The sequence below is a fragment of the Gasterosteus aculeatus genome, chromosome 11 (genome assembly GCF_964276395.1).
Source record: "Gasterosteus aculeatus chromosome 11, fGasAcu3.hap1.1, whole genome shotgun sequence".
Taxonomy (NCBI): Eukaryota; Metazoa; Chordata; class Actinopteri; order Perciformes; family Gasterosteidae; genus Gasterosteus; species Gasterosteus aculeatus.
In genome coordinates this window covers 1,627,508-1,654,702 of record NC_135699.1, presented here as the reverse complement: position 1 = coordinate 1,654,702, position 27,195 = coordinate 1,627,508, and the positions used below count along the sequence as shown (strand labels likewise).

Genomic DNA, 27,195 nt, shown 5'->3' with positions numbered 1-27,195 from the left:
CCTACGACAAATTGAAATCTCCTGGTGGTAAAATGCAAAGGTAGCAGGTCAAAGTCAGTTACAACGCGACGAGAATGGGATTCGAACTTTGTGGACCCCGCGACCGGAAAACCGACGTTTGCGGAGATCTCCCTCCATGAATGACAGGCCATCCGCGCGTCCTTATAGTCCGCCAACGACGGTTTGTAGAAGTGGTCATATTTACACATTTCTTCCGACAAAAGCTCTTCAATCTGATCACGAATCCCATTCTCGTCGCGTTGTAACTGACTTTGGCTTGCTACCTTTGCATTTTACCACCAGGAGATTTCAATTTGTCGTAGGAGTTCCAATATAGTTGGAGGAAACGGCTCTGACGGTCTAGACCTCGTCCAAAGCCAACCACGTTATACCTCAACGCGAGTATTCTTTAGGTGATTTTGAATCCATTTTTGCCTGTGGTTGATGGAAGAAACAATGGCTGGCCATTTGAATCCGCAGAATCGGTTGTTGCATTAAAGGTATAACGTGGTTGGCTCTGGACGAGGTCTAGACCGTCAGAGCCGTTTCCTCCAACTATATTGGAACTCCTACGACAAATTGAAATCTCCTGGTGGTAAAATGCAAAGGTAGCAAGCCAAAGTCAGTTACGACGCGACAAGAATGGGATTCGAACCCATGCGTGCAGAGCACAATGGATTAGCAGTCCATCGCCTTAACCACTCGGCCACCTCGTCGTGTGGCTTCCAACTTTGCAGGAAAGTTAGATAATTGGCAACATTGTAGCATGTTTTCATGGTCCTGGGAGGTTCTAAAAAGCATTTATATGCAGGGGCCGGCTTATCCCAATTGGACCCAAGCATCTATATAGTGGGGGATTAGCTCAAATGGTAGAGCGCTCGCTTAGCATGCGAGAAGTAGCGGGATCGATGCCTGCATCCTCCATTGTTCTTCATTTTCAGGTGAGGACATAACGACGCATGAACTTAAGGCTGCTGCATGCTTCTGCGTCTTAACGCACCGTCGCGTCGACGCGCTCATTTAAATTCATGCATCGCCACTGTTGCTTTTCATTGCGGACACATTTGTCCCGTATTTTCCTCCACAACTATGTGGACCCCGCGACCGGAAAACCGACGTTTGCGGAGATCTCCCTCCATGAATGACAGGCCATCCGCGCGTCCTTATAGTCCGCCAACGACGGTTTGTAGAAGTGGTCATATTTACACATTTCTTCCGACAAAAGCTCTTCAATCTGATCACGAATCCCATTCTCGTCGCGTTGTAACTGACTTTGACCTGCTACCTTTGCATTTTAGCACCAGGAGATTTCAATTTGTCGTAGGAGTTCCAATATAGTTGGAGGAAACGGCTCTTACGGTCTAGACCTCGTCCAAAGCCAACCACGTTATACCTCAACGCGAGTATTCTTTAGGTGATTTTGAATCCATTTTTGCCTGTGGTTGATGGAAGAAACAATGGCTGGCCATTTGAATCCGCAGAATCGGTTGTTGCATTAAAGGTATGACGTGGTTGGCTTTGGACGAGGTCTAGACCGTCAGAGCCGTTTCCTCCAACTATATTGGAACTCCTACGACAAATTGAAATCTCCTGGTGGTAAAATGCAAAGGTAGCAGGTCAAAGTCAGTTACAACGCGACGAGAATGGGATTCGAACTTTGTGGACCCCGCGACCGGAAAACCGACGTTTGCGGAGATCTCCCTCCATGAATACAGGCCATCCGCGCGTCCTTATAGTCCGCCAACGACGGTTTGTAGAAGTGGTCATATTTACACATTTCTTCCGACAAAAGCTCTTCAATCTGATCACGAATCCCATTCTCGTCGCGTTGTAACTGACTTTGGCTTGCTACCTTTGCATTTTACCACCAGGAGATTTTAATTTGTCGAAGGAGTTCCAATATAGTTGGAGGAAACGGCTCTGACGGCCTAGACCTCGTCCAAAGCCAACCACGTTATACCTCAACGCAAGTATTCTTTAGGTGATTTTGAATCCATTTTTGCCTGTGGTTGATGGAAGAAACAATGGCTGGCCATTTGAATCCGCAGAATCGGTTGTTGCATTAAAGGTATAACGTGGTTGGCTTTGGACGAGGTCAAGACCGTCAGAGCCGTTTCCTCCAACTATATTGGAACTCCTACGACAAATTGAAATCTCCTGGTGGTAAAATGCAAAGGTAGCAGGTCAAAGTCAGTTACAACGCGACGAGAATGGGATTCGAACTTTGTGGACCCCGCGACCGGAAAACCGACGTTTGCGGAGATCTCCCTCCATGAATGACAGGCCATCCGCGCGTCCTTATAGTCCGCCAACGACGGTTTGTAGAAGTGGTCATATTTACACATTTCTTCCGACAAAAGCTCTTCAATCTGATCACGAATCCCATTCTCGTCGCGTTGTAACTGACTTTGGCTTGCTACCTTTGCATTTTACCACCAGGAGATTTCAATTTGTCGTAGGAGTTCCAATATAGTTGGAGGAAACGGCTCTGACGGTCTAGACCTCGTCCAAAGCCAACCACGTTATACCTCAACGCGAGTATTCTTTAGGTGATTTTGAATCCATTTTTGCCTGTGGTTGATGGAAGAAACAATGGCTGGCCATTTGAATCCGCAGAATCGGTTGTTGCATTAAAGGTATAACGTGGTTGGCTCTGGACGAGGTCTAGACCGTCAGAGCCGTTTCCTCCAACTATATTGGAACTCCTACGACAAATTGAAATCTCCTGGTGGTAAAATGCAAAGGTAGCAAGCCAAAGTCAGTTACGACGCGACGAGAATGGGATTCGAACCCATGCGTGCAGAGCACAATGGATTAGCAGTCCATCGCCTTAACCACTCGGCCACCTCGTCGTGTGGCTTCCAACTTTGCAGGATAGTTAGATAATTGGCAACATTGTAGCATGTTTTCATGGTCCTGGGAGGTTCTAAAAAGCGTTTATATGCAGGGGCCGGCTTATCCCAATTGGACCCAAGCATCTATATAGTGGGGGATTAGCTCAAATGGTAGAGCGCTCGCTTAGCATGCGAGAAGTAGCGGGATCGATGCCTGCATCCTCCATTGTTCTTCATTTTCAGGTGAGGACATAACGACGCATGAACTTAAGGCTGCTGCATGCTTCTGCGTCTTAACGCACCGTCGCGTCGACGCGCTCATTTAAATTCATGCATCGCCACTGTTGCTTTTCATTGCGGACACATTTGTCCCGTATTTTCCTCCACAACTATGTGGACCCCGCGACCGGAAAACCGACGTTTGCGGAGATCTCCCTCCATGAATGACAGGCCATCCGCGCGTCCTTATAGTCCGCCAACGACGGTTTGTAGAAGTGGTCATATTTACACATTTCTTCCGACAAAAGCTCTTCAATCTGATCACGAATCCCATTCTCGTCGCGTTGTAACTGACTTTGACCTGCTACCTTTGCATTTTACCACCAGGAGATTTCAATTTGTCGTAGGAGTTCCAATATAGTTGGAGGAAACGGCTCTTACGGTCTAGACCTCGTCCAAAGCCAACCACGTTATACCTCAACGCGAGTATTCTTTAGGTGATTTTGAATCCATTTTTGCCTGTGGTTGATGGAAGAAACAATGGCTGGCCATTTGAATCCGCAGAATCGGTTGTTGCATTAAAGGTATGACGTGGTTGGCTTTGGACGAGGTCTAGACCGTCAGAGCCGTTTCCTCCAACTATATTGGAACTCCTACGACAAATTGAAATCTCCTGGTGGTAAAATGCAAAGGTAGCAGGTCAAAGTCAGTTACAACGCGACGAGAATGGGATTCGAACTTTGTGGACCCCGCGACCGGAAAACCGACGTTTGCGGAGATCTCCCTCCATGAATACAGGCCATCCGCGCGTCCTTATAGTCCGCCAACGACGGTTTGTAGAAGTGGTCATATTTACACATTTCTTCCGACAAAAGCTCTTCAATCTGATCACGAATCCCATTCTCGTCGCGTTGTAACTGACTTTGGCTTGCTACCTTTGCATTTTACCACCAGGAGATTTTAATTTGTCGAAGGAGTTCCAATATAGTTGGAGGAAACGGCTCTGACGGCCTAGACCTCGTCCAAAGCCAACCACGTTATACCTCAACGCGAGTATTCTTTAGGTGATTTTGAATCCATTTTTGCCTGTGGTTGATGGAAGAAACAATGGCTGGCCATTTGAATCCGCAGAATCGGTTGTTGCATTAAAGGTATAACGTGGTTGGCTTTGGACGAGGTCAAGACCGTCAGAGCCGTTTCCTCCAACTATATTGGAACTCCTACGACAAATTGAAATCTCCTGGTGGTAAAATGCAAAGGTAGCAGGTCAAAGTCAGTTACAACGCGACGAGAATGGGATTCGAACTTTGTGGACCCCGCGACCGGAAAACCGACGTTTGCGGAGATCTCCCTCCATGAATGACAGGCCATCCGCGCGTCCTTATAGTCCGCCAACGACGGTTTGTAGAAGTGGTCATATTTACACATTTCTTCCGACAAAAGCTCTTCAATCTGATCACGAATCCCATTCTCGTCGCGTTGTAACTGACTTTGGCTTGCTACCTTTGCATTTTACCACCAGGAGATTTCAATTTGTCGTAGGAGTTCCAATATAGTTGGAGGAAACGGCTCTGACGGTCTAGACCTCGTCCAAAGCCAACCACGTTATACCTCAACGCGAGTATTCTTTAGGTGATTTTGAATCCATTTTTGCCTGTGGTTGATGGAAGAAACAATGGCTGGCCATTTGAATCCGCAGAATCGGTTGTTGCATTAAAGGTATAACGTGGTTGGCTCTGGACGAGGTCTAGACCGTCAGAGCCGTTTCCTCCAACTATATTGGAACTCCTACGACAAATTGAAATCTCCTGGTGGTAAAATGCAAAGGTAGCAAGCCAAAGTCAGTTACGACGCGACGAGAATGGGATTCGAACCCATGCGTGCAGAGCACAATGGATTAGCAGTCCATCGCCTTAACCACTCGGCCACCTCGTCGTGTGGCTTCCAACTTTGCAGGATAGTTAGATAATTGGCAACATTGTAGCATGTTTTCATGGTCCTGGGAGGTTCTAAAAAGCGTTTATATGCAGGGGCCGGCTTATCCCAATTGGACCCAAGCATCTATATAGTGGGGGATTAGCTCAAATGGTAGAGCGCTCGCTTAGCATGCGAGAAGTAGCGGGATCGATGCCTGCATCCTCCATTGTTCTTCATTTTCAGGTGAGGACATAACGACGCATGAACTTAAGGCTGCTGCATGCTTCTGCGTCTTAACGCACCGTCGCGTCGACGCGCTCATTTAAATTCATGCATCGCCACTGTTGCTTTTCATTGCGGACACATTTGTCCCGTATTTTCCTCCACAACTTTGTGGACCCCGCGACCGGAAAACCGACGTTTGCGGAGATCTCCCTCCATGAATGACAGGCCATCCGCGCGTCCTTATAGTCCGCCAACGACGGTTTGTAGAAGTGGTCATATTTACACATTTCTTCCGACAAAAGCTCTTCAATCTGATCACGAATCCCATTCTCGTCGCGTTGTAACTGACTTTGGCTTGCTACCTTTGCATTTTACCACCAGGAGATTTCAATTTGTCGAAGGAGTTCCAATATAGTTGGAGGAAACGGCTCTGACGGTCTAGACCTCGTCCAAAGCCAACCACGTTATACCTCAACGCGAGTATTCTTTAGGTGATTTTGAATCCATTTTTGCCTGTGGTTGATGGAAGAAACAATGGCTGGCCATTTGAATCCGCAGAATCGGTTGTTGCATTAAAGGTATAACGTGGTTGGCTTTGGACGAGGTCTAGACCGTCAGAGCCGTTTCCTCCAACTATATTGGAACTCCTACGACAAATTGAAATCTCCTGGTGGTAAAATGCAAAGGTAGCAGGTCAAAGTCAGTTACAACGCGACGAGAATGGGATTCGAACTTTGTGGACCCCGCGACCGGAAAACCGACGTTTGCGGAGATCTCCCTCCATGAATGACAGGCCATCCGCGCGTCCTTATAGTCCGCCAACGACGGTTTGTAGAAGTGGTCATATTTACACATTTCTTCCGACAAAAGCTCTTCAATCTGATCACGAATCCCATTCTCGTCGCGTTGTAACTGACTTTGGCTTGCTACCTTTGCATTTTACCACCAGGAGATTTTAATTTGTCGAAGGAGTTCCAATATAGTTGGAGGAAACGGCTCTGACGGCCTAGACCTCGTCCAAAGCCAACCACGTTATACCTCAACGCGAGTATTCTTTAGGTGATTTTGAATCCATTTTTGCCTGTGGTTGATGGAAGAAACAATGGCTGGCCATTTGAATCCGCAGAATCGGTTGTTGCATTAAAGGTATAACGTGGTTGGCTTTGGACGAGGTCAAGACCGTCAGAGCCGTTTCCTCCAACTATATTGGAACTCCTACGACAAATTGAAATCTCCTGGTGGTAAAATGCAAAGGTAGCAGGTCAAAGTCAGTTACAACGCGACGAGAATGGGATTCGAACTTTGTGGACCCCGCGACCGGAAAACCGACGTTTGCGGAGATCTCCCTCCATGAATGACAGGCCATCCGCGCGTCCTTATAGTCCGCCAACGACGGTTTGTAGAAGTGGTCATATTTACACATTTCTTCCGACAAAAGCTCTTCAATCTGATCACGAATCCCATTCTCGTCGCGTTGTAACTGACTTTGACCTGCTACCTTTGCATTTTACCACCAGGAGATTTCAATTTGTCGTAGGAGTTCCAATATAGTTGGAGGAAACGGCTCTTACGGTCTAGACCTCGTCCAAAGCCAACCAAGTTATACCTCAACGCGAGTATTCTTTAGGTGATTTTGAATCCATTTTTGCCTGTGGTTGATGGAAGAAACAATGGCTGGCCATTTGAATCCGCAGAATCGGTTGTTGCATTAAAGGTATAACGTGGTTGGCTCTGGACGAGGTCTAGACCGTCAGAGCCGTTTCCTCCAACTATATTGGAACTCCTACGACAAATTGAAATCTCCTGGTGGTAAAATGCAAAGGTAGCAAGTCAAAGTCAGTTACAACGCGACGAGAATGGAATTCGAACTTTGTAGACCCCGCGACTGGAAAACCGACGTTTGCGGAGATCTCCCTCCATGAATGACAGGCCATCCGCGCGTCCTTATAGTCCGCCAACGACGGTTTGTAGAAGTGGTCATATTTACACATTTCTTCCGACAAAAGTTCTTCAATCTGATCACGAATCCCATTCTCGTCGCGTTGTAACTGACTTTGGCTTGCTACCTTTGCATTTTACCACCAGGAGATTTCAATTTGTCGAAGGAGTTCCAATATAGTTGGAGGAAACGGCTCTGACGGTCTAGACCTTGTCCAAAGCCAACCACGTTATACCTCAACGCGAGTATTCTTTAGGTGATTTTGAATCCATTTTTGCCTGTGGTTGATGGAAGAAACAATGGCTGGCCATTTGAATCCGCAGAATCGGTTGTTGCATTAAAGGTATAACGTGGTTGGCTCTGGACGAGGTCTAGACCGTCAGAGCCGTTTCCTCCAACTATATTGGAACTCCTACGACAAATTGAAATCTCCTGGTGGTAAAATGCAAAGGTAGCAAGCCAAAGTGAGTTACAACGCGACGAGAATGGGATTCGAACCCATGCGTGCAGAGCACAATGGATTAGCAGTCCATCGCCTTAACCACTCGGCCACCTCGTCGTGTGGCTTCCAGCTTTGCAGGATAGTTAGATAATTGGCAACATTGTAGCATGTTTTCATGGTCCTGGGAGGTTCTAAAAAGCGTTTATATGCAGGGGCCGGCTTATCCCAATTGGACCCAATTGGAGCGGGATCGATGCCTGCATCCTCCATTGTTCTTCATTTTCAGGTGAGGACATAACGACGCATGAACTTAAGGCTGCTGCATGCTTCTGCGTCTTAACGCACCGTCGCGTCCACGCGCTCATTTTAATTCATGCATCGCCACTGTTGCTTTTCATTGCGGACACATTTGTCCCGTATTTTCCTCCACAACTTTGTGGACCCCGCGACCGGAAAACCGACGTTTGCGGAGATCTCCCTCCATGAATGACAGGCCATCCGCGCGTCCTTATAGTCCGCCAACGACGGTTTGTAGAAGTGGTCATATTTACACATTTCTTCCGACAAAAGCTCTTCAATCTGATCACGAATCCCATTCTCGTCGCGTTGTAACTGACTTTGGCTTGCTACCTTTGCATTTTACCACCAGGAGATTTCAATTTGTCGAAGGAGTTCCAATATAGTTGGAGGAAACGGCTCTGACGGTCTAGACCTCGTCCAAAGCCAACCACGTTATACCTCAACGCGAGTATTCTTTAGGTGATTTTGAATCCATTTTTGCCTGTGGTTGATGGAAGAAACAATGGCTGGCCATTTGAATCCGCAGAATCGGTTGTTGCATTAAAGGTATAACGTGGTTGGCTTTGGACGAGGTCTAGACCGTCAGAGCCGTTTCCTCCAACTATATTGGAACTCCTACGACAAATTGAAATCTCCTGGTGGTAAAATGCAAAGGTAGCAGGTCAAAGTCAGTTACAACGCGACGAGAATGGGATTCGAACTTTGTGGACCCCGCGACCGGAAAACCGACGTTTGCGGAGATCTCCCTCCATGAATGACAGGCCATCCGCGCGTCCTTATAGTCCGCCAACGACGGTTTGTAGAAGTGGTCATATTTACACATTTCTTCCGACAAAAGCTCTTCAATCTGATCACGAATCCCATTCTCGTCGCGTTGTAACTGACTTTGGCTTGCTACCTTTGCATTTTACCACCAGGAGATTTCAATTTGTCGAAGGAGTTCCAATATAGTTGGAGGAAACGGCTCTGACGGTCTAGACCTCGTCCAAAGCCAACCACGTTATACCTCGACGCGAGTATTCTTTAGGTGATTTTGAATCCATTTTTGCCTGTGGTTTATGGAAGAAACAATGGCTGGCCATTTGAATCCGCAGAATCGGTTGTTGCATTAAAGGTATAACGTGGTTGGCTCTGGACGAGGTCTAGACCGTCAGAGCCGTTTCCTCCAACTATATTGGAACTTATACGACAAATTGAAATCTCCTGGTGGTAAAATGCAAAGGTAGCAAGCCAAAGAGAGTTACTACGCGACGAGAATGGGATTCGAACCCATGCGTGCAGAGCACAATGGATTAGCAGTCCATCGCCTTAACCACTCGGCCACCTCGTCGTGTGGCTTCCAGCTTTGCAGGATAGTTAGATAATTGGCAACATTGTAGCATGTTTTCATGGTCCTGGGAGGTTCTAAAAAGCGTTTATATGCAGGGGCCGGCTTATCCCAATTGGACCCAAGCATCTATATAGTGGGGGATTAGCTCAAATGGTAGAGCGCTCGCTTAGCATGCGAGAAGTAGCGGGATCGATGCCTGCATCCTCCATTGTTCTTCATTTTCAGGTGAGGACATAACGACGCATTAACTTAAGGCTGCTGCATGCTTCTGCGTCTTAACGCACCGTCGCGTCGACGCGCTCATTTAAATTCATGCATCGCCACTGTTGCTTTTCATTGCGGACACATTTGTCCCGTATTTCCTCCACAACTTTGTGGACCCCGCGACCGGAAAACCGACGTTTGCGGAGATCTCCCTCCATGAATGACAGGCCATCCGCGCGTCCTTATAGTCCGCCAACGACGGTTTGTAGAAGTGGTCATATTTACACATTTCTTCCGACAAAAGCTCTTCAATCTGATCACGAATCCCATTCTCGTCGCGTTGTAACTGACTTTGGCTTGCTACCTTTGCATTTTACCACCAGGAGATTTCAATTTGTCGTAGGAGTTCCAATATAGTTGGAGGAAACGGCTCTGACGGTCTAGACCTTGTCCAAAGCCAACCACGTTATACCTCAACGCGAGTATTCTTTAGGTGATTTTGAATCCATTTTTGCCTGTGGTTGATGGAAGAAACAATGGCTGGCCATTTGAATCCGCAGAATCGGTTGTTGCATTAAAGGTATAACGTGGTTGGCTCTGGACGAGGTCTAGACCGTCAGAGCCGTTTCCTCCAACTATATTGGAACTCCTACGACAAATTGAAATCTCCTGGTGGTAAAATGCAAAGGTAGCAAGTCAAAGTCAGTTACAACGCGACGAGAATGGAATTCGAACTTTGTAGACCCCGCGACCGGAAAACCGACGTTTGCGGAGATCTCCCTCCATGAATGACAGGCCATCCGCGCGTCCTTATAGTCCGCCAACGACGGTTTGTAGAAGTGGTCATATTTACACATTTCTTCCGACAAAAGTTCTTCAATCTGATCACGAATCCCATTCTCGTCGCGTTGTAACTGACTTTGGCTTGCTACCTTTGCGTTTTACCACCAGGAGATTTCAATTTGTCGAAGGAGTTCCAATATAGTTGGAGGAAACGGCTCTGACGGTCTAGACCTTGTCCAAAGCCAACCACGTTATACCTCAACGCGAGTATTCTTTAGGTGATTTTGAATCCATTTTTGCCTGTGGTTGATGGAAGAAACAATGGCTGGCCATTTGAATCCGCAGAATCGGTTGTTGCATTAAAGGTATAACGTGGTTGGCTCTGGACGAGGTCTAGACCGTCAGAGCCGTTTCCTCCAACTATATTGGAACTCCTACGACAAATTGAAATCTCCTGGTGGTAAAATGCAAAGGTAGCAAGCCAAAGTGAGTTACAACGCGACGAGAATGGGATTCGAACCCATGCGTGCAGAGCACAATGGATTAGCAGTCCATCGCCTTAACCACTCGGCCACCTCGTCGTGTGGCTTCCAGCTTTGCAGGATAGTTAGATAATTGGCAACATTGTAGCATGTTTTCATGGTCCTGGGAGGTTCTAAAAAGCGTTTATATGCAGGGGCCGGCTTATCCCAATTGGACCCAATTGGAGCGGGATCGATGCCTGCATCCTCCATTGTTCTTCATTTTCAGGTGAGGACATAACGACGCATGAACTTAAGGCTGCTGCATGCTTCTGCGTCTTAACGCACCGTCGCGTCCACGCGCTCATTTTAATTCATGCATCGCCACTGTTGCTTTTCATTGCGGACACATTTGTCCCGTATTTTCCTCCACAACTTTGTGGACCCCGCGACCGGAAAACCGACGTTTGCGGAGATCTCCCTCCATGAATGACAGGCCATCCGCGCGTCCTTATAGTCCGCCAACGACGGTTCGTAGAAGTGGTCATATTTACACATTTCTTCCGACAAAAGCTCTTCAATCTGATCACGAATCCCATTCTCGTCGCGTTGTAACTGACTTTGGCTTGCTACCTTTGCATTTTACCACCAGGAGATTTCAATTTGTCGAAGGAGTTCCAATATAGTTGGAGGAAACGGCTCTGACGGTCTAGACCTCGTCCAAAGCCAACCACGTTATACCTCAACGCGAGTATTCTTTAGGTGATTTTGAATCCATTTTTGCCTGTGGTTGATGGAAGAAACAATGGCTGGCCATTTGAATCCGCAGAATCGGTTGTTGCATTAAAGGTATAACGTGGTTGGCTTTGGACGAGGTCTAGACCGTCAGAGCCGTTTCCTCCAACTATATTGGAACTCCTACGACAAATTGAAATCTCCTGGTGGTAAAATGCAAAGGTAGCAGGTCAAAGTCAGTTACAACGCGACGAGAATGGGATTCGAACTTTGTGGACCCCGCGACCGGAAAACCGACGTTTGCGGAGATCTCCCTCCATGAATGACAGGCCATCCGCGCGTCCTTATAGTCCGCCAACGACGGTTTGTAGAAGTGGTCATATTTACACATTTCTTCCGACAAAAGCTCTTCAATCTGATCACGAATCCCATTCTCGTCGCGTTGTAACTGACTTTGGCTTGCTACCTTTGCATTTTACCACCAGGAGATTTCAATTTGTCGTAGGAGTTCCAATATAGTTGGAGGAAACGGCTCTGACGGTCTAGACCTTGTCCAAAGCCAACCACGTTATACCTCAACGCGAGTATTCTTTAGGTGATTTTGAATCCATTTTTGCCTGTGGTTGATGGAAGAAACAATGGCTGGCCATTTGAATCCGCAGAATCGGTTGTTGCATTAAAGGTATAACGTGGTTGGCTCTGGACGAGGTCTAGACCGTCAGAGCCGTTTCCTCCAACTATATTGGAACTCCTACGACAAATTGAAATCTCCTGGTGGTAAAATGCAAAGGTAGCAAGCCAAAGTGAGTTACAACGCGACGAGAATGGGATTCGAACCCATGCGTGCAGAGCACAATGGATTAGCAGTCCATCGCCTTAACCACTCGGCCACCTCGTCGTGTGGCTTCCAGCTTTGCAGGATAGTTAGATAATTGGCAACATTGTAGCATGTTTTCATGGTCCTGGGAGGTTCTAAAAAGCGTTTATATGCAGGGGCCGGCTTATCCCAATTGGACCCAAGCATCTATATAGTGGGGGATTAGCTCAAATGGTAGAGCGCTCGCTTAGCATGCGAGAAGTAGCGGGATCGATGCCTGCATCCTCCATTGTTCTTCATTTTCAGGTGAGGACATAACGACGCATGAACTTAAGGCTGCTGCATGCTTCTGCGTCTTAACGCACCGTCGCGTCCACGCGCTCATTTTAATTCATGCATCGCCACTGTTGCTTTTCATTGCGGACACATTTGTCCCGTATTTTCCTCCACAACTTTGTGGACCCCGCGACCGGAAAACCGACGTTTGCGGAGATCTCCCTCCATGAATGACAGGCCATCCGCGCGTCCTTATAGTCCGCCAACGACGGTTTGTAGAAGTGGTCATATTTACACATTTCTTCCGACAAAAGCTCTTCAATCTGATCACGAATCCCATTCTCGTCGCGTTGTAACTGACTTTGGCTTGCTACCTTTGCATTTTACCACCAGGAGATTTCTATTTGTCGTAGGAGTTCCAATATAGTTGGAGGAAACGGCTCTGACGGTCTAGACCTTGTCCAAAGCCAACCACGTTATACCTTAACGCGAGTATTCTTTAGGTGATTTTGAATCCATTTTTGCCTGTGGTTGATGGAAGAAACAATGGCTGGCCATTTGAATCCGCAGAATCGGTTGTTGCATTAAAGGTATAACGTGGTTGGCTCTGGACGAGGTCTAGACCGTCAGAGCCGTTTCCTCCAACTATATTGGAACTCCTACGACAAATTGAAATCTCCTGGTGGTAAAATGCAAAGGTAGCAAGTCAAAGTCAGTTACAACGCGACGAGAATGGGATTCGAACTTTGTAGACCCCGCGACCGGAAAACCGACGTTTGCGGAGATCTCCCTCCATGAATGACAGGCCATCCGCGCGTCCTTATAGTCCGCCAACGACGGTTTGTAGAAGTGGTCATATTTACACATTTCTTCCGACAAAAGCTCTTCAATCTGATCACGAATCCCATTCTCGTCGCGTTGTAACTGACTTTGGCTTGCTACCTTTGCATTTTACCACCAGGAGATTTCAATTTGTCGAAGGAGTTCCAATATAGTTGGAGGAAACGGCTCTGACGGTCTAGACCTCGTCCAAAGCCAACCACGTTATACCTCAACGCGAGTATTCTTTAGGTGATTTTGAATCCATTTTTGCCTGTGGTTTATGGAAGAAACAATGGCTGGCCATTTGAATCCGCAGAATCGGTTGTTGCATTAAAGGTATAACGTGGTTGGCTCTGGACGAGGTCTAGACCGTCAGAGCCGTTTCCTCCAACTATATTGGAACTTATACGACAAATTGAAATCTCCTGGTGGTAAAATCCAGGGGTCGTCGTGGCGCAGGGGTTAGAGAAGGTGTGCTGGGAAGCACAAGGTTGGTGGTTCGATTCCAGGCTGCCCCATGCCCCATGTTCCATGTCGAAGTGTCCCTGAGCAAGACACCTAACCCCTAATTGCTCCCCGGGCAAAAAAATGTGAAAAAGCCATGGGTTTAAATAGTAATGTAAGTCGCTTTGGATAAAAGCGTCTGCTAAATGACCTGTAATGTAATGTAATGTAAAATGCAAAGGTAGCAAGCCAAAGTGAGTTACTACGCCACGAGAATGGGATTCGAACCCATGCGTGCAGAGCACAATGGATTAGCAGTCCATCGCCTTAACCACTCGGCCACCTCGTCGTGTGGCTTCCAGCTTTGCAGGATAGTTAGATAATTGGCAACATTGTAGCATGTTTTCATGGTCCTGGGAGGTTCTAAAAAGCGTTTATATGCAGGGGCCGGCTTATCCCAATTGGACCCAATTGGAGCGGGATCGATGCCTGCATCCTCCATTGTTCTTCATTTTCAGGTGAGGACATAACGACGCATGAACTTAAGGCTGCTGCATGCTTCTGCGTCTTAACGCACCGTCGCGTCCACGCGCTCATTTTAATTCATGCATCGCCACTGTTGCTTTTCATTGCGGACACATTTGTCCCGTATTTTCCTCCACAACTTTGTGGACCCCGCGACCGGAAAACCGACGTTTGCGGAGATCTCCCTCCATGAATGACAGGCCATCCGCGCGTCCTTATAGTCCGCCAACGACGGTTTGTAGAAGTGGTCATATTTACACATTTCTTCCGACAAAAGCTCTTCAATCTGATCACGAATCCCATTCTCGTCGCATTGTAACTGACTTTGGCTTGCTACCTTTGCATTTTACCACCAGGAGATTTCAATTTGTCGTAGGAGTTCCAATATAGTTGGAGGAAACGGCTCTGACGGTCTAGACCTTGTCCAAAGCCAACCACGTTATACCTCAACGCGAGTATTCTTTAGGTGATTTTGAATCCATTTTTGCCTGTGGTTGATGGAAGAAACAATGGCTGGCCATTTGAATCCGCAGAATCGGTTGTTGCATTAAAGGTATAACGTGGTTGGCTCTGGACGAGGTCTAGACCGTCAGAGCCGTTTCCTCCAACTATATTGGAACTCCTACGACAAATTGAAATCTCCTGGTGGTAAAATGCAAAGGTAGCAAGCCAAAGTGAGTTACAACGCGACGAGAATGGGATTCGAACCCATGCGTGCAGAGCACAATGGATTAGCAGTCCATCGCCTTAACCACTCGGCCACCTCGTCGTGTGGCTTCCAGCTTTGCAGGATAGTTAGATAATTGGCAACATTGTAGCATGTTTTCATGGTCCTGGGAGGTTCTAAAAAGCGTTTATATGCAGGGGCCGGCTTATCCCAATTGGACCCAATTGGAGCGGGATCGATGCCTGCATCCTCCATTGTTCTTCATTTTCAGGTGAGGACATAACGACGCATGAACTTAAGGCTGCTGCATGCTTCTGCGTCTTAACGCACCGTCGCGTCCACGCGCTCATTTTAATTCATGCATCGCCACTGTTGCTTTTCATTGCGGACACATTTGTCCCGTATTTTCCTCCACAACTTTGTGGACCCCGCGACCGGAAAACCGACGTTTGCGGAGATCTCCCTCCATGAATGACAGGCCATCCGCGCGTCCTTATAGTCCGCCAACGACGGTTTGTAGAAGTGGTCATATTTACACATTTCTTCCGACAAAAGCTCTTCAATCTGATCACGAATCCCATTCTCGTCGCATTGTAACTGACTTTGGCTTGCTACCTTTGCATTTTACCACCAGGAGATTTCAATTTGTCGTAGGAGTTCCAATATAGTTGGAGGAAACGGCTCTGACGGTCTAGACCTTGTCCAAAGCCAACCACGTTATACCTCAACGCGAGTATTCTTTAGGTGATTTTGAATCCATTTTTGCCTGTGGTTGATGGAAGAAACAATGGCTGGCCATTTGAATCCGCAGAATCGGTTGTTGCATTAAAGGTATAACGTGGTTGGCTCTGGACGAGGTCTAGACCGTCAGAGCCGTTTCCTCCAACTATATTGGAACTCCTACGACAAATTGAAATCTCCTGGTGGTAAAATGCAAAGGTAGCAAGCCAAAGTGAGTTACAACGCGACGAGAATGGGATTCGAACCCATGCGTGCAGAGCACAATGGATTAGCAGTCCATCGCCTTAACCACTCGGCCACCTCGTCGTGTGGCTTCCAGCTTTGCAGGATAGTTAGATAATTGGCAACATTGTAGCATGTTTTCATGGTCCTGGGAGGTTCTAAAAAGCGTTTATATGCAGGGGCCGGCTTATCCCAATTGGACCCAATTGGAGCGGGATCGATGCCTGCATCCTCCATTGTTCTTCATTTTCAGGTGAGGACATAACGACGCATGAACTTAAGGCTGCTGCATGCTTCTGCGTCTTAACGCACCGTCGCGTCCACGCGCTCATTTTAATTCATGCATCGCCACTGTTGCTTTTCATTGCGGACACATTTGTCCCGTATTTTCCTCCACAACTTTGTGGACCCCGCGACCGGAAAACCGACGTTTGCGGAGATCTCCCTCCATGAATGACAGGCCATCCGCGCGTCCTTATAGTCCGCCAACGACGGTTTGTAGAAGTGGTCATATTTACACATTTCTTCCGACAAAAGCTCTTCAATCTGATCACGAATCCCATTCTCGTCGCGTTGTAACTGACTTTGGCTTGCTACCTTTGCATTTTACCACCAGGAGATTTCAATTTGTCGTAGGAGTTCCAATATAGTTGGAGGAAACGGCTCTGACGGTCTAGACCTTGTCCAAAGCCAACCACGTTATACCTCAACGCGAGTATTCTTTAGGTGATTTTGAATCCATTTTTGCCTGTGGTTGATGGAAGAAACAATGGCTGGCCATTTGAATCCGCAGAATCGGTTGTTGCATTAAAGGTATAACGTGGTTGGCTCTGGACGAGGTCTAGACCGTCAGAGCCGTTTCCTCCAACTATATTGGAACTCCTACGACAAATTGAAATCTCCTGGTGGTAAAATGCAAAGGTAGCAAGCCAAAGTGAGTTACAACGCGACGAGAATGGGATTCGAACCCATGCGTGCAGAGCACAATGGATTAGCAGTCCATCGCCTTAACCACTCGGCCACCTCGTCGTGTGGCTTCCAGCTTTGCAGGATAGTTAGATAATTGGCAACATCGTAGCATGTTTTCATGGTCCTGGGAGGTTCTAAAAAGCGTTTATATGCAGGGGCCGGCTTATCCCAATTGGACCCAAGCATCTATATAGTGGGGGATTAGCTCAAATGGTAGAGCGCTCGCTTAGCATGCGAGAAGTAGCGGGATCGATGCCTGCATCCTCCATTGTTCTTCATTTTCAGGTGAGGACATAACGACGCATGAACTTAAGGCTGCTGTATGCTTCTGCGTCTTAACGCACCGTCGCGTCGACGCGCTCATTTAAATTCATGCATCGCCACTGTTGCTTTTCATTGCGGACACATTTGTCCCGTATTTTCCTCCACAACTTTGTGGACCCCGCGACCGGAAAACCGACGTTTGCGGAGATCTCCCTCCATGAATGACAGGCCATCCGCGCGTCCTTATAGTCCGCCAACGACGGTTTGTAGAAGTGGTCATATTTACACATTTCTTCCGACAAAAGCTCTTCAATCTGATCACGAATCCCATTCTCGTCGCGTTGTAACTGACTTTGGCTTGCTACCTTTGCATTTTACCACCAGGAGATTTCAATTTGTCGTAGGAGTTCCAATATAGTTGGAGGAAACGGCTCTGACGGTCTAGACCTTGTCCAAAGCCAACCACGTTATACCTCAACGCGAGTATTCTTTAGGTGATTTTGAATCCATTTTTGCCTGTGGTTGATGGAAGAAACAATGGCTGGCCATTTGAATCCGCAGAATCGGTTGTTGCATTAAAGGTATAACGTGGTTGGCTTTGGACGAGGTCTAGACCGTCAGAGCCGTTTCCTCCAACTATATTGGAACTCCTACGACAAATTGAAATCTCCTGGTGGTAAAATGCAAAGGTAGCAGGTCAAAGTCAGTTACAACGCGACGAGAATGGGATTCGAACTTTGTGGACCCCGCGACCGGAAAACCGACGTTTGCGGAGATCTCCCTCCATGAATGACAGGCCATCCGCGCGTCCTTATAGTCCGCCAACGACGGTTTGTAGAAGTGGTCATATTTACACATTTCTTCCGACAAAAGCTCTTCAATCTGATCACGAATCCCATTCTCGTCGCGTTGTAACTGACTTTGGCTTGCTACCTTTGCATTTTACCACCAGGAGATTTCAATTTGTCGTAGGAGTTCCAATATAGTTGGAGGAAACGGCTCTGACGGTCTAGACCTTGTCCAAAGCCAACCACGTTATACCTCAACGCGAGTATTCTTTAGGTGATTTTGAATCCATTTTTGCCTGTGGTTGATGGAAGAAACAATGGCTGGCCATTTGAATCCGCAGAATCGGTTGTTGCGTTAAAGGTATAACGTGGTTGGCTCTGGACGAGGTCTAGACCGTCAGAGCCGTTTCCTCCAACTATATTGGAACTCCTACGACAAATTGAAATCTCCTGGTGGTAAAATGCAAAGGTAGCAAGCCAAAGTGAGTTACTACGCGACGAGAATGGGATTCGAACCCATGCGTGCAGAGCACAATGGATTAGCAGTCCATCGCCTTAACCACTCGGCCACCTCGTCGTGTGGCTTCCAGCTTTGCAGGATAGTTAGATAATTGGCAACATTGTAGCATGTTTTCATGGTCCTGGGAGGTTCTAAAAAGCGTTTATATGCAGGGGCCGGCTTATCCCAATTGGACCCAAGCATCTATATAGTGGGGGATTAGCTCAAATGGTAGAGCGCTCGCTTAGCATGCGAGAAGTAGCGGGATCGATGCCTGCATCCTCCATTGTTCTTCATTTTCAGGTGAGGACATAACGACGCATGAACTTAAGGCTGCTGCATGCTTCTGCGTCTTAACGCACCGTCACGTCGACGCGCTCATTTAAATTCATGCATCGCCACTGTTGCTTTTCATTGCGGACACATTTGTCCCGTATTTTCCTCCACAACTTTGTGGACCCCGCGACCGGAAAACCGACGTTTGCGGAGATCTCCCTCCATGAATGACAGGCCATCCGCGCGTCCTTATAGTCCGCCAACGACGGTTTGTAGAAGTGGTCATATTTACACATTTCTTCCGACAAAAGCTCTTCAATCTGATCACGAATCCCATTCTCGTCGCGTTGTAACTGACTTTGGCTTGCTACCTTTGCATTTTACCACCAGGAGATTTCAATTTGTCGTAGGAGTTCCAATATAGTTGGAGGAAACAGCTCTGACGGCCTAGACCTCGTCCAAAGCCAACCACGTTATACCTCAACGCGAGTATTCTTTAGGTGATTTTGAATCCATTTTTGCCTGTGGTTGATGGAAGAAACAATGGCTGGCCATTTGAATCCGCAGAATCGGTTGTTGCATTAAAGGTATAACGTGGTTGGCTTTGGACGAGGTCTAGACCGTCAGAGCCGTTTCCTCCAACTATATTGGAACTCCTACGACAAATTGAAATCTCCCGGTGGTAAAATGCAAAGGTAGCAGGTCAAAGTCAGTTACAACGCGACGAGAATGGGATTCGAACTTTGTGGACCCCGCGACCGGAAAACCGACGTTTGCGGAGATCTCCCTCCATGAATGACAGGCCATCCGCGCGTCCTTATAGTCCGCCAACGACGGTTTGTAGAAGTGGTCATATTTACACATTTCTTCCGACAAAAGCTCTTCAATCTGATCACGAATCCCATTCTCGTCGCGTTGTAACTGACTTTGACCTGCTACCTTTGCATTTTACCACCAGGAGATTTCAATTTGTCGTAGGAGTTCCAATATAGTTGGAGGAAACGGCTCTTACGGTCTAGACCTCGTCCAAAGCCAACCACGTTATACCTCAACGCGAGTATTCTTTAGGTGATTTTGAATCCATTTTTGCCTGTGGTTGATGGAAGAAACAATGGCTGGCCATTTGAATCCGCAGAATCGGTTGTTGCATTAAAGGTATAACGTGGTTGGCTTTGGACGAGGTCTAGACCGTCAGAGCCGTTTCCTCCAACTATATTGGAACTCCTACGACAAATTGAAATCTCCTGGTGGTAAAATGCAAAGGTAGCAGGTCAAAGTCAGTTACAACGCGACGAGAATGGGATTCGAACTTTGTGGACCCCGCGACCGGAAAACCGACGTTTGCGGAGATCTCCCTCCATGAATACAGGCCATCCGCGCGTCCTTATAGTCCGCCAACGACGGTTTGTAGAAGTGGTCATATTTACACATTTCTTCCGACAAAAGCTCTTCAATCTGATCACGAATCCCATTCTCGTCGCGTTGTAACTGACTTTGGCTTGCTACCTTTGCATTTTACCACCAGGAGATTTTAATTTGTCGAAGGAGTTCCAATATAGTTGGAGGAAACGGCTCTGACGGCCTAGACCTCGTCCAAAGCCAACCACGTTATACCTCAACGCGAGTATTCTTTAGGTGATTTTGAATCCATTTTTGCCTGTGGTTGATGGAAGAAACAATGGCTGGCCATTTGAATCCGCAGAATCGGTTGTTGCATTAAAGGTATAACGTGGTTGGCTTTGGACGAGGTCAAGACCGTCAGAGCCGTTTCCTCCAACTATATTGGAACTCCTACGACAAATTGAAATCTCCTGGTGGTAAAATGCAAAGGTAGCAGGTCAAAGTCAGTTACAACGCGACGAGAATGGGATTCGAACTTTGTGGACCCCGCGACCGGAAAACCGACGTTTGCGGAGATCTCCCTCCATGAATGACAGGCCATCCGCGCGTCCTTACAGTCCGCCAACGACGGTTTGTAGAAGTGGTCATATTTACACATTTCTTCCGACAAAAGCTCTTCAATCTGATCACGAATCCCATTCTCGTCGCGTTGTAACTGACTTTGGCTTGCTACCTTTGCATTTTACCACCAGGAGATTTCAATTTGTCGAAGGAGTTCCAATATAGTTGGAGGAAACGGCTCTGACGGTCTAGACCTCGTCCAAAGCCAACCACGTTATACCTCAACGCGAGTATTCTTTAGGTGATTTTGAATCCATTTTTGCCTGTGGTTGATGGAAGAAACAATGGCTGGCCATTTGAATCCGCAGAATCGGTTGTTGCATTAAAGGTATAACGTGGTTGGCTCTGGACGAGGTCTAGACCGTCAGAGCCGTTTCCTCCAACTATATTGGAACTCCTACGACAAATTGAAATCTCCTGGTGGTAAAATGCAAAGGTAGCAAGCCAAAGTGAGTTACAACGCGACGAGAATGGGATTCGAACCCATGCGTGCAGAGCACAATGGATTAGCAGTCCATCGCCTTAACCACTCGGCCACCTCGTCGTGTGGCTTCCAGCTTTGCAGGATAGTTAGATAATTGGCAACATTGTAGCATGTTTTCATGGTCCTGGGAGGTTCTAAAAAGCGTTTATATGCAGGGGCCGGCTTATCCCAATTGGACCCAATTGGAGCGGGATCGATGCCTGCATCCTCCATTGTTCTTCATTTTCAGGTGAGGACATAACGACGCATGAACTTAAGGCTGCTGCATGCTTCTGCGTCTTAACGCACCGTCGCGTCCACGCGCTCATTTTAATTCATGCATCGCCACTGTTGCTTTTCATTGCGGACACATTTGTCCCGTATTTTCCTCCACAACTTTGTGGACCCCGCGACCGGAAAACCGACGTTTGCGGAGATCTCCCTCCATGAATGACAGGCCATCCGCGCGTCCTTATAGTCCGCCAACGACGGTTTGTAGAAGTGGTCATATTTACACATTTCTTCCGACAAAAGCTCTTCAATCTGATCACGAATCCCATTCTCGTCGCATTGTAACTGACTTTGGCTTGCTACCTTTGCATTTTACCACCAGGAGATTTCAATTTGTCGTAGGAGTTCCAATATAGTTGGAGGAAACGGCTCTGACGGTCTAGACCTTGTCCAAAGCCAACCACGTTATACCTCAACGCGAGTATTCTTTAGGTGATTTTGAATCCATTTTTGCCTGTGGTTGATGGAAGAAACAATGGCTGGCCATTTGAATCCGCAGAATCGGTTGTTGCATTAAAGGTATAACGTGGTTGGCTCTGGACGAGGTCTAGACCGTCAGAGCCGTTTCCTCCAACTATATTGGAACTCCTACGACAAATTGAAATCTCCTGGTGGTAAAATGCAAAGGTAGCAAGCCAAAGTGAGTTACAACGCGACGAGAATGGGATTCGAACCCATGCGTGCAGAGCACAATGGATTAGCAGTCCATCGCCTTAACCACTCGGCCACCTCGTCGTGTGGCTTCCAGCTTTGCAGGATAGTTAGATAATTGGCAACATTGTAGCATGTTTTCATGGTCCTGGGAGGTTCTAAAAAGCGTTTATATGCAGGGGCCGGCTTATCCCAATTGGACCCAATTGGAGCGGGATCGATGCCTGCATCCTCCATTGTTCTTCATTTTCAGGTGAGGACATAACGACGCATGAACTTAAGGCTGCTGCATGCTTCTGCGTCTTAACGCACCGTCGCGTCCACGCGCTCATTTTAATTCATGCATCGCCACTGTTGCTTTTCATTGCGGACACATTTGTCCCGTATTTTCCTCCACAACTTTGTGGACCCCGCGACCGGAAAACCGACGTTTGCGGAGATCTCCCTCCATGAATGACAGGCCATCCGCGCGTCCTTATAGTCCGCCAACGACGGTTTGTAGAAGTGGTCATATTTACACATTTCTTCCGACAAAAGCTCTTCAATCTGATCACGAATCCCATTCTCGTCGCATTGTAACTGACTTTGGCTTGCTACCTTTGCATTTTACCACCAGGAGATTTCAATTTGTCGTAGGAGTTCCAATATAGTTGGAGGAAACGGCTCTGACGGTCTAGACCTTGTCCAAAGCCAACCACGTTATACCTCAACGCGAGTATTCTTTAGGTGATTTTGAATCCATTTTTGCCTGTGGTTGATGGAAGAAACAATGGCTGGCCATTTGAATCCGCAGAATCGGTTGTTGCATTAAAGGTATAACGTGGTTGGCTCTGGACGAGGTCTAGACCGTCAGAGCCGTTTCCTCCAACTATATTGGAACTCCTACGACAAATTGAAATCTCCTGGTGGTAAAATGCAAAGGTAGCAAGCCAAAGTGAGTTACAACGCGACGAGAATGGGATTCGAACCCATGCGTGCAGAGCACAATGGATTAGCAGTCCATCGCCTTAACCACTCGGCCACCTCGTCGTGTGGCTTCCAGCTTTGCAGGATAGTTAGATAATTGGCAACATTGTAGCATGTTTTCATGGTCCTGGGAGGTTCTAAAAAGCGTTTATATGCAGGGGCCGGCTTATCCCAATTGGACCCAATTGGAGCGGGATCGATGCCTGCATCCTCCATTGTTCTTCATTTTCAGGTGAGGACATAACGACGCATGAACTTAAGGCTGCTGCATGCTTCTGCGTCTTAACGCACCGTCGCGTCCACGCGCTCATTTTAATTCATGCATCGCCACTGTTGCTTTTCATTGCGGACACATTTGTCCCGTATTTTCCTCCACAACTTTGTGGACCCCGCGACCGGAAAACCGACGTTTGCGGAGATCTCCCTCCATGAATGACAGGCCATCCGCGCGTCCTTATAGTCCGCCAACGACGGTTTGTAGAAGTGGTCATATTTACACATTTCTTCCGACAAAAGCTCTTCAATCTGATCACGAATCCCATTCTCGTCGCGTTGTAACTGACTTTGGCTTGCTACCTTTGCATTTTACCACCAGGAGATTTCAATTTGTCGTAGGAGTTCCAATATAGTTGGAGGAAACGGCTCTGACGGTCTAGACCTTGTCCAAAGCCAACCACGTTATACCTCAACGCGAGTATTCTTTAGGTGATTTTGAATCCATTTTTGCCTGTGGTTGATGGAAGAAACAATGGCTGGCCATTTGAATCCGCAGAATCGGTTGTTGCATTAAAGGTATAACGTGGTTGGCTCTGGACGAGGTCTAGACCGTCAGAGCCGTTTCCTCCAACTATATTGGAACTCCTACGACAAATTGAAATCTCCTGGTGGTAAAATGCAAAGGTAGCAAGCCAAAGTGAGTTACAACGCGACGAGAATGGGATTCGAACCCATGCGTGCAGAGCACAATGGATTAGCAGTCCATCGCCTTAACCACTCGGCCACCTCGTCGTGTGGCTTCCAGCTTTGCAGGATAGTTAGATAATTGGCAACATCGTAGCATGTTTTCATGGTCCTGGGAGGTTCTAAAAAGCGTTTATATGCAGGGGCCGGCTTATCCCAATTGGACCCAAGCATCTATATAGTGGGGGATTAGCTCAAATGGTAGAGCGCTCGCTTAGCATGCGAGAAGTAGCGGGATCGATGCCTGCATCCTCCATTGTTCTTCATTTTCAGGTGAGGACATAACGACGCATGAACTTAAGGCTGCTGTATGCTTCTGCGTCTTAACGCACCGTCGCGTCGACGCGCTCATTTAAATTCATGCATCGCCACTGTTGCTTTTCATTGCGGACACATTTGTCCCGTATTTTCCTCCACAACTTTGTGGACCCCGCGACCGGAAAACCGACGTTTGCGGAGATCTCCCTCCATGAATGACAGGCCATCCGCGCGTCCTTATAGTCCGCCAACGACGGTTTGTAGAAGTGGTCATATTTACACATTTCTTCCGACAAAAGCTCTTCAATCTGATCACGAATCCCATTCTCGTCGCGTTGTAACTGACTTTGGCTTGCTACCTTTGCATTTTACCACCAGGAGATTTCAATTTGTCGTAGGAGTTCCAATATAGTTGGAGGAAACGGCTCTGACGGTCTAGACCTTGTCCAAAGCCAACCACGTTATACCTCAACGCGAGTATTCTTTAGGTGATTTTGAATCCATTTTTGCCTGTGGTTGATGGAAGAAACAATGGCTGGCCATTTGAATCCGCAGAATCGGTTGTTGCATTAAAGGTATAACGTGGTTGGCTTTGGACGAGGTCTAGACCGTCAGAGCCGTTTCCTCCAACTATATTGGAACTCCTACGACAAATTGAAATCTCCTGGTGGTAAAATGCAAAGGTAGCAGGTCAAAGTCAGTTACAACGCGACGAGAATGGGATTCGAACTTTGTGGACCCCGCGACCGGAAAACCGACGTTTGCGGAGATCTCCCTCCATGAATGACAGGCCATCCGCGCGTCCTTATAGTCCGCCAACGACGGTTTGTAGAAGTGGTCATATTTACACATTTCTTCCGACAAAAGCTCTTCAATCTGATCACGAATCCCATTCTCGTCGCGTTGTAACTGACTTTGGCTTGCTACCTTTGCATTTTACCACCAGGAGATTTCAATTTGTCGTAGGAGTTCCAATATAGTTGGAGGAAACGGCTCTGACGGTCTAGACCTTGTCCAAAGCCAACCACGTTATACCTCAACGCGAGTATTCTTTAGGTGATTTTGAATCCATTTTTGCCTGTGGTTGATGGAAGAAACAATGGCTGGCCATTTGAATCCGCAGAATCGGTTGTTGCGTTAAAGGTATAACGTGGTTGGCTCTGGACGAGGTCTAGACCGTCAGAGCCGTTTCCTCCAACTATATTGGAACTCCTACGACAAATTGAAATCTCCTGGTGGTAAAATGCAAAGGTAGCAAGCCAAAGTGAGTTACTACGCGACGAGAATGGGATTCGAACCCATGCGTGCAGAGCACAATGGATTAGCAGTCCATCGCCTTAACCACTCGGCCACCTCGTCGTGTGGCTTCCAGCTTTGCAGGATAGTTAGATAATTGGCAACATTGTAGCATGTTTTCATGGTCCTGGGAGGTTCTAAAAAGCGTTTATATGCAGGGGCCGGCTTATCCCAATTGGACCCAAGCATCTATATAGTGGGGGATTAGCTCAAATGGTAGAGCGCTCGCTTAGCATGCGAGAAGTAGCGGGATCGATGCCTGCATCCTCCATTGTTCTTCATTTTCAGGTGAGGACATAACGACGCATGAACTTAAGGCTGCTGCATGCTTCTGCGTCTTAACGCACCGTCACGTCGACGCGCTCATTTAAATTCATGCATCGCCACTGTTGCTTTTCATTGCGGACACATTTGTCCCGTATTTTCCTCCACAACTTTGTGGACCCCGCGACCGGAAAACCGACGTTTGCGGAGATCTCCCTCCATGAATGACAGGCCATCCGCGCGTCCTTATAGTCCGCCAACGACGGTTTGTAGAAGTGGTCATATTTACACATTTCTTCCGACAAAAGCTCTTCAATCTGATCACGAATCCCATTCTCGTCGCGTTGTAACTGACTTTGGCTTGCTACCTTTGCATTTTACCACCAGGAGATTTCAATTTGTCGTAGGAGTTCCAATATAGTTGGAGGAAACAGCTCTGACGGCCTAGACCTCGTCCAAAGCCAACCACGTTATACCTCAACGCGAGTATTCTTTAGGTGATTTTGAATCCATTTTTGCCTGTGGTTGATGGAAGAAACAATGGCTGGCCATTTGAATCCGCAGAATCGGTTGTTGCATTAAAGGTATAACGTGGTTGGCTTTGGACGAGGTCTAGACCGTCAGAGCCGTTTCCTCCAACTATATTGGAACTCCTACGACAAATTGAAATCTCCCGGTGGTAAAATGCAAAGGTAGCAGGTCAAAGTCAGTTACAACGCGACGAGAATGGGATTCGAACTTTGTGGACCCCGCGACCGGAAAACCGACGTTTGCGGAGATCTCCCTCCATGAATGACAGGCCATCCGCGCGTCCTTATAGTCCGCCAACGACGGTTTGTAGAAGTGGTCATATTTACACATTTCTTCCGACAAAAGCTCTTCAATCTGATCACGAATCCCATTCTCGTCGCGTTGTAACTGACTTTGACCTGCTACCTTTGCATTTTACCACCAGGAGATTTCAATTTGTCGTAGGAGTTCCAATATAGTTGGAGGAAACGGCTCTTACGGTCTAGACCTCGTCCAAAGCCAACCACGTTATACCTCAACGCGAGTATTCTTTAGGTGATTTTGAATCCATTTTTGCCTGTGGTTGATGGAAGAAACAATGGCTGGCCATTTGAATCCGCAGAATCGGTTGTTGCATTAAAGGTATAACGTGGTTGGCTTTGGACGAGGTCTAGACCGTCAGAGCCGTTTCCTCCAACTATATTGGAACTCCTACGACAAATTGAAATCTCCTGGTGGTAAAATGCAAAGGTAGCAGGTCAAAGTCAGTTACAACGCGACGAGAATGGGATTCGAACTTTGTGGACCCCGCGACCGGAAAACCGACGTTTGCGGAGATCTCCCTCCATGAATACAGGCCATCCGCGCGTCCTTAT

The 27,195-nt window shown here is 47.3% G+C and overlaps 17 non-coding genes across 17 annotated transcripts; all 17 read right to left on the bottom strand.

Annotated features, from left to right (window-relative positions):
- Nucleotides 1-634: 634 nt before the first annotated feature.
- trnas-gcu (transfer RNA serine (anticodon GCU)) lies at nucleotides 635-716 on the bottom strand. The gene has a single exon. It is a non-coding gene; the product is annotated as a tRNA-Ser (tRNA).
- Nucleotides 717-2,770: 2,054 nt separating this feature from the next.
- Nucleotides 2,771-2,852, bottom strand: trnas-gcu (transfer RNA serine (anticodon GCU)). Its single transcript has one exon. It is a non-coding gene; the product is annotated as a tRNA-Ser (tRNA).
- Nucleotides 2,853-4,906: 2,054 nt separating this feature from the next.
- On the bottom strand, nucleotides 4,907-4,988 carry trnas-gcu (transfer RNA serine (anticodon GCU)). Its single transcript has one exon. It is a non-coding gene; the product is annotated as a tRNA-Ser (tRNA).
- A 2,623-nt stretch (nucleotides 4,989-7,611) lies between these two features.
- trnas-gcu (transfer RNA serine (anticodon GCU)) lies at nucleotides 7,612-7,693 on the bottom strand. The gene has a single exon. It is a non-coding gene; the product is annotated as a tRNA-Ser (tRNA).
- Nucleotides 7,694-9,124: 1,431 nt separating this feature from the next.
- trnas-gcu (transfer RNA serine (anticodon GCU)) lies at nucleotides 9,125-9,206 on the bottom strand. The gene has a single exon. It is a non-coding gene; the product is annotated as a tRNA-Ser (tRNA).
- A 1,486-nt stretch (nucleotides 9,207-10,692) lies between these two features.
- Nucleotides 10,693-10,774, bottom strand: trnas-gcu (transfer RNA serine (anticodon GCU)). The gene has a single exon. It is a non-coding gene; the product is annotated as a tRNA-Ser (tRNA).
- Nucleotides 10,775-12,205: 1,431 nt separating this feature from the next.
- On the bottom strand, nucleotides 12,206-12,287 carry trnas-gcu (transfer RNA serine (anticodon GCU)). The gene has a single exon. It is a non-coding gene; the product is annotated as a tRNA-Ser (tRNA).
- Nucleotides 12,288-14,013: 1,726 nt separating this feature from the next.
- Nucleotides 14,014-14,097, bottom strand: trnas-gcu (transfer RNA serine (anticodon GCU)). The gene has a single exon. It is a non-coding gene; the product is annotated as a tRNA-Ser (tRNA).
- Nucleotides 14,098-14,960: 863 nt separating this feature from the next.
- Nucleotides 14,961-15,042, bottom strand: trnas-gcu (transfer RNA serine (anticodon GCU)). Its single transcript has one exon. It is a non-coding gene; the product is annotated as a tRNA-Ser (tRNA).
- Nucleotides 15,043-15,905: 863 nt separating this feature from the next.
- Nucleotides 15,906-15,987, bottom strand: trnas-gcu (transfer RNA serine (anticodon GCU)). Its single transcript has one exon. It is a non-coding gene; the product is annotated as a tRNA-Ser (tRNA).
- Nucleotides 15,988-16,850: 863 nt separating this feature from the next.
- trnas-gcu (transfer RNA serine (anticodon GCU)) lies at nucleotides 16,851-16,932 on the bottom strand. Its single transcript has one exon. It is a non-coding gene; the product is annotated as a tRNA-Ser (tRNA).
- A 1,487-nt stretch (nucleotides 16,933-18,419) lies between these two features.
- Nucleotides 18,420-18,501, bottom strand: trnas-gcu (transfer RNA serine (anticodon GCU)). Its single transcript has one exon. It is a non-coding gene; the product is annotated as a tRNA-Ser (tRNA).
- Nucleotides 18,502-21,123: 2,622 nt separating this feature from the next.
- Nucleotides 21,124-21,205, bottom strand: trnas-gcu (transfer RNA serine (anticodon GCU)). The gene has a single exon. It is a non-coding gene; the product is annotated as a tRNA-Ser (tRNA).
- An 863-nt stretch (nucleotides 21,206-22,068) lies between these two features.
- Nucleotides 22,069-22,150, bottom strand: trnas-gcu (transfer RNA serine (anticodon GCU)). Its single transcript has one exon. It is a non-coding gene; the product is annotated as a tRNA-Ser (tRNA).
- An 863-nt stretch (nucleotides 22,151-23,013) lies between these two features.
- Nucleotides 23,014-23,095, bottom strand: trnas-gcu (transfer RNA serine (anticodon GCU)). The gene has a single exon. It is a non-coding gene; the product is annotated as a tRNA-Ser (tRNA).
- Nucleotides 23,096-23,958: 863 nt separating this feature from the next.
- On the bottom strand, nucleotides 23,959-24,040 carry trnas-gcu (transfer RNA serine (anticodon GCU)). The gene has a single exon. It is a non-coding gene; the product is annotated as a tRNA-Ser (tRNA).
- A 1,487-nt stretch (nucleotides 24,041-25,527) lies between these two features.
- On the bottom strand, nucleotides 25,528-25,609 carry trnas-gcu (transfer RNA serine (anticodon GCU)). The gene has a single exon. It is a non-coding gene; the product is annotated as a tRNA-Ser (tRNA).
- Nucleotides 25,610-27,195: the final 1,586 nt, after the last annotated feature.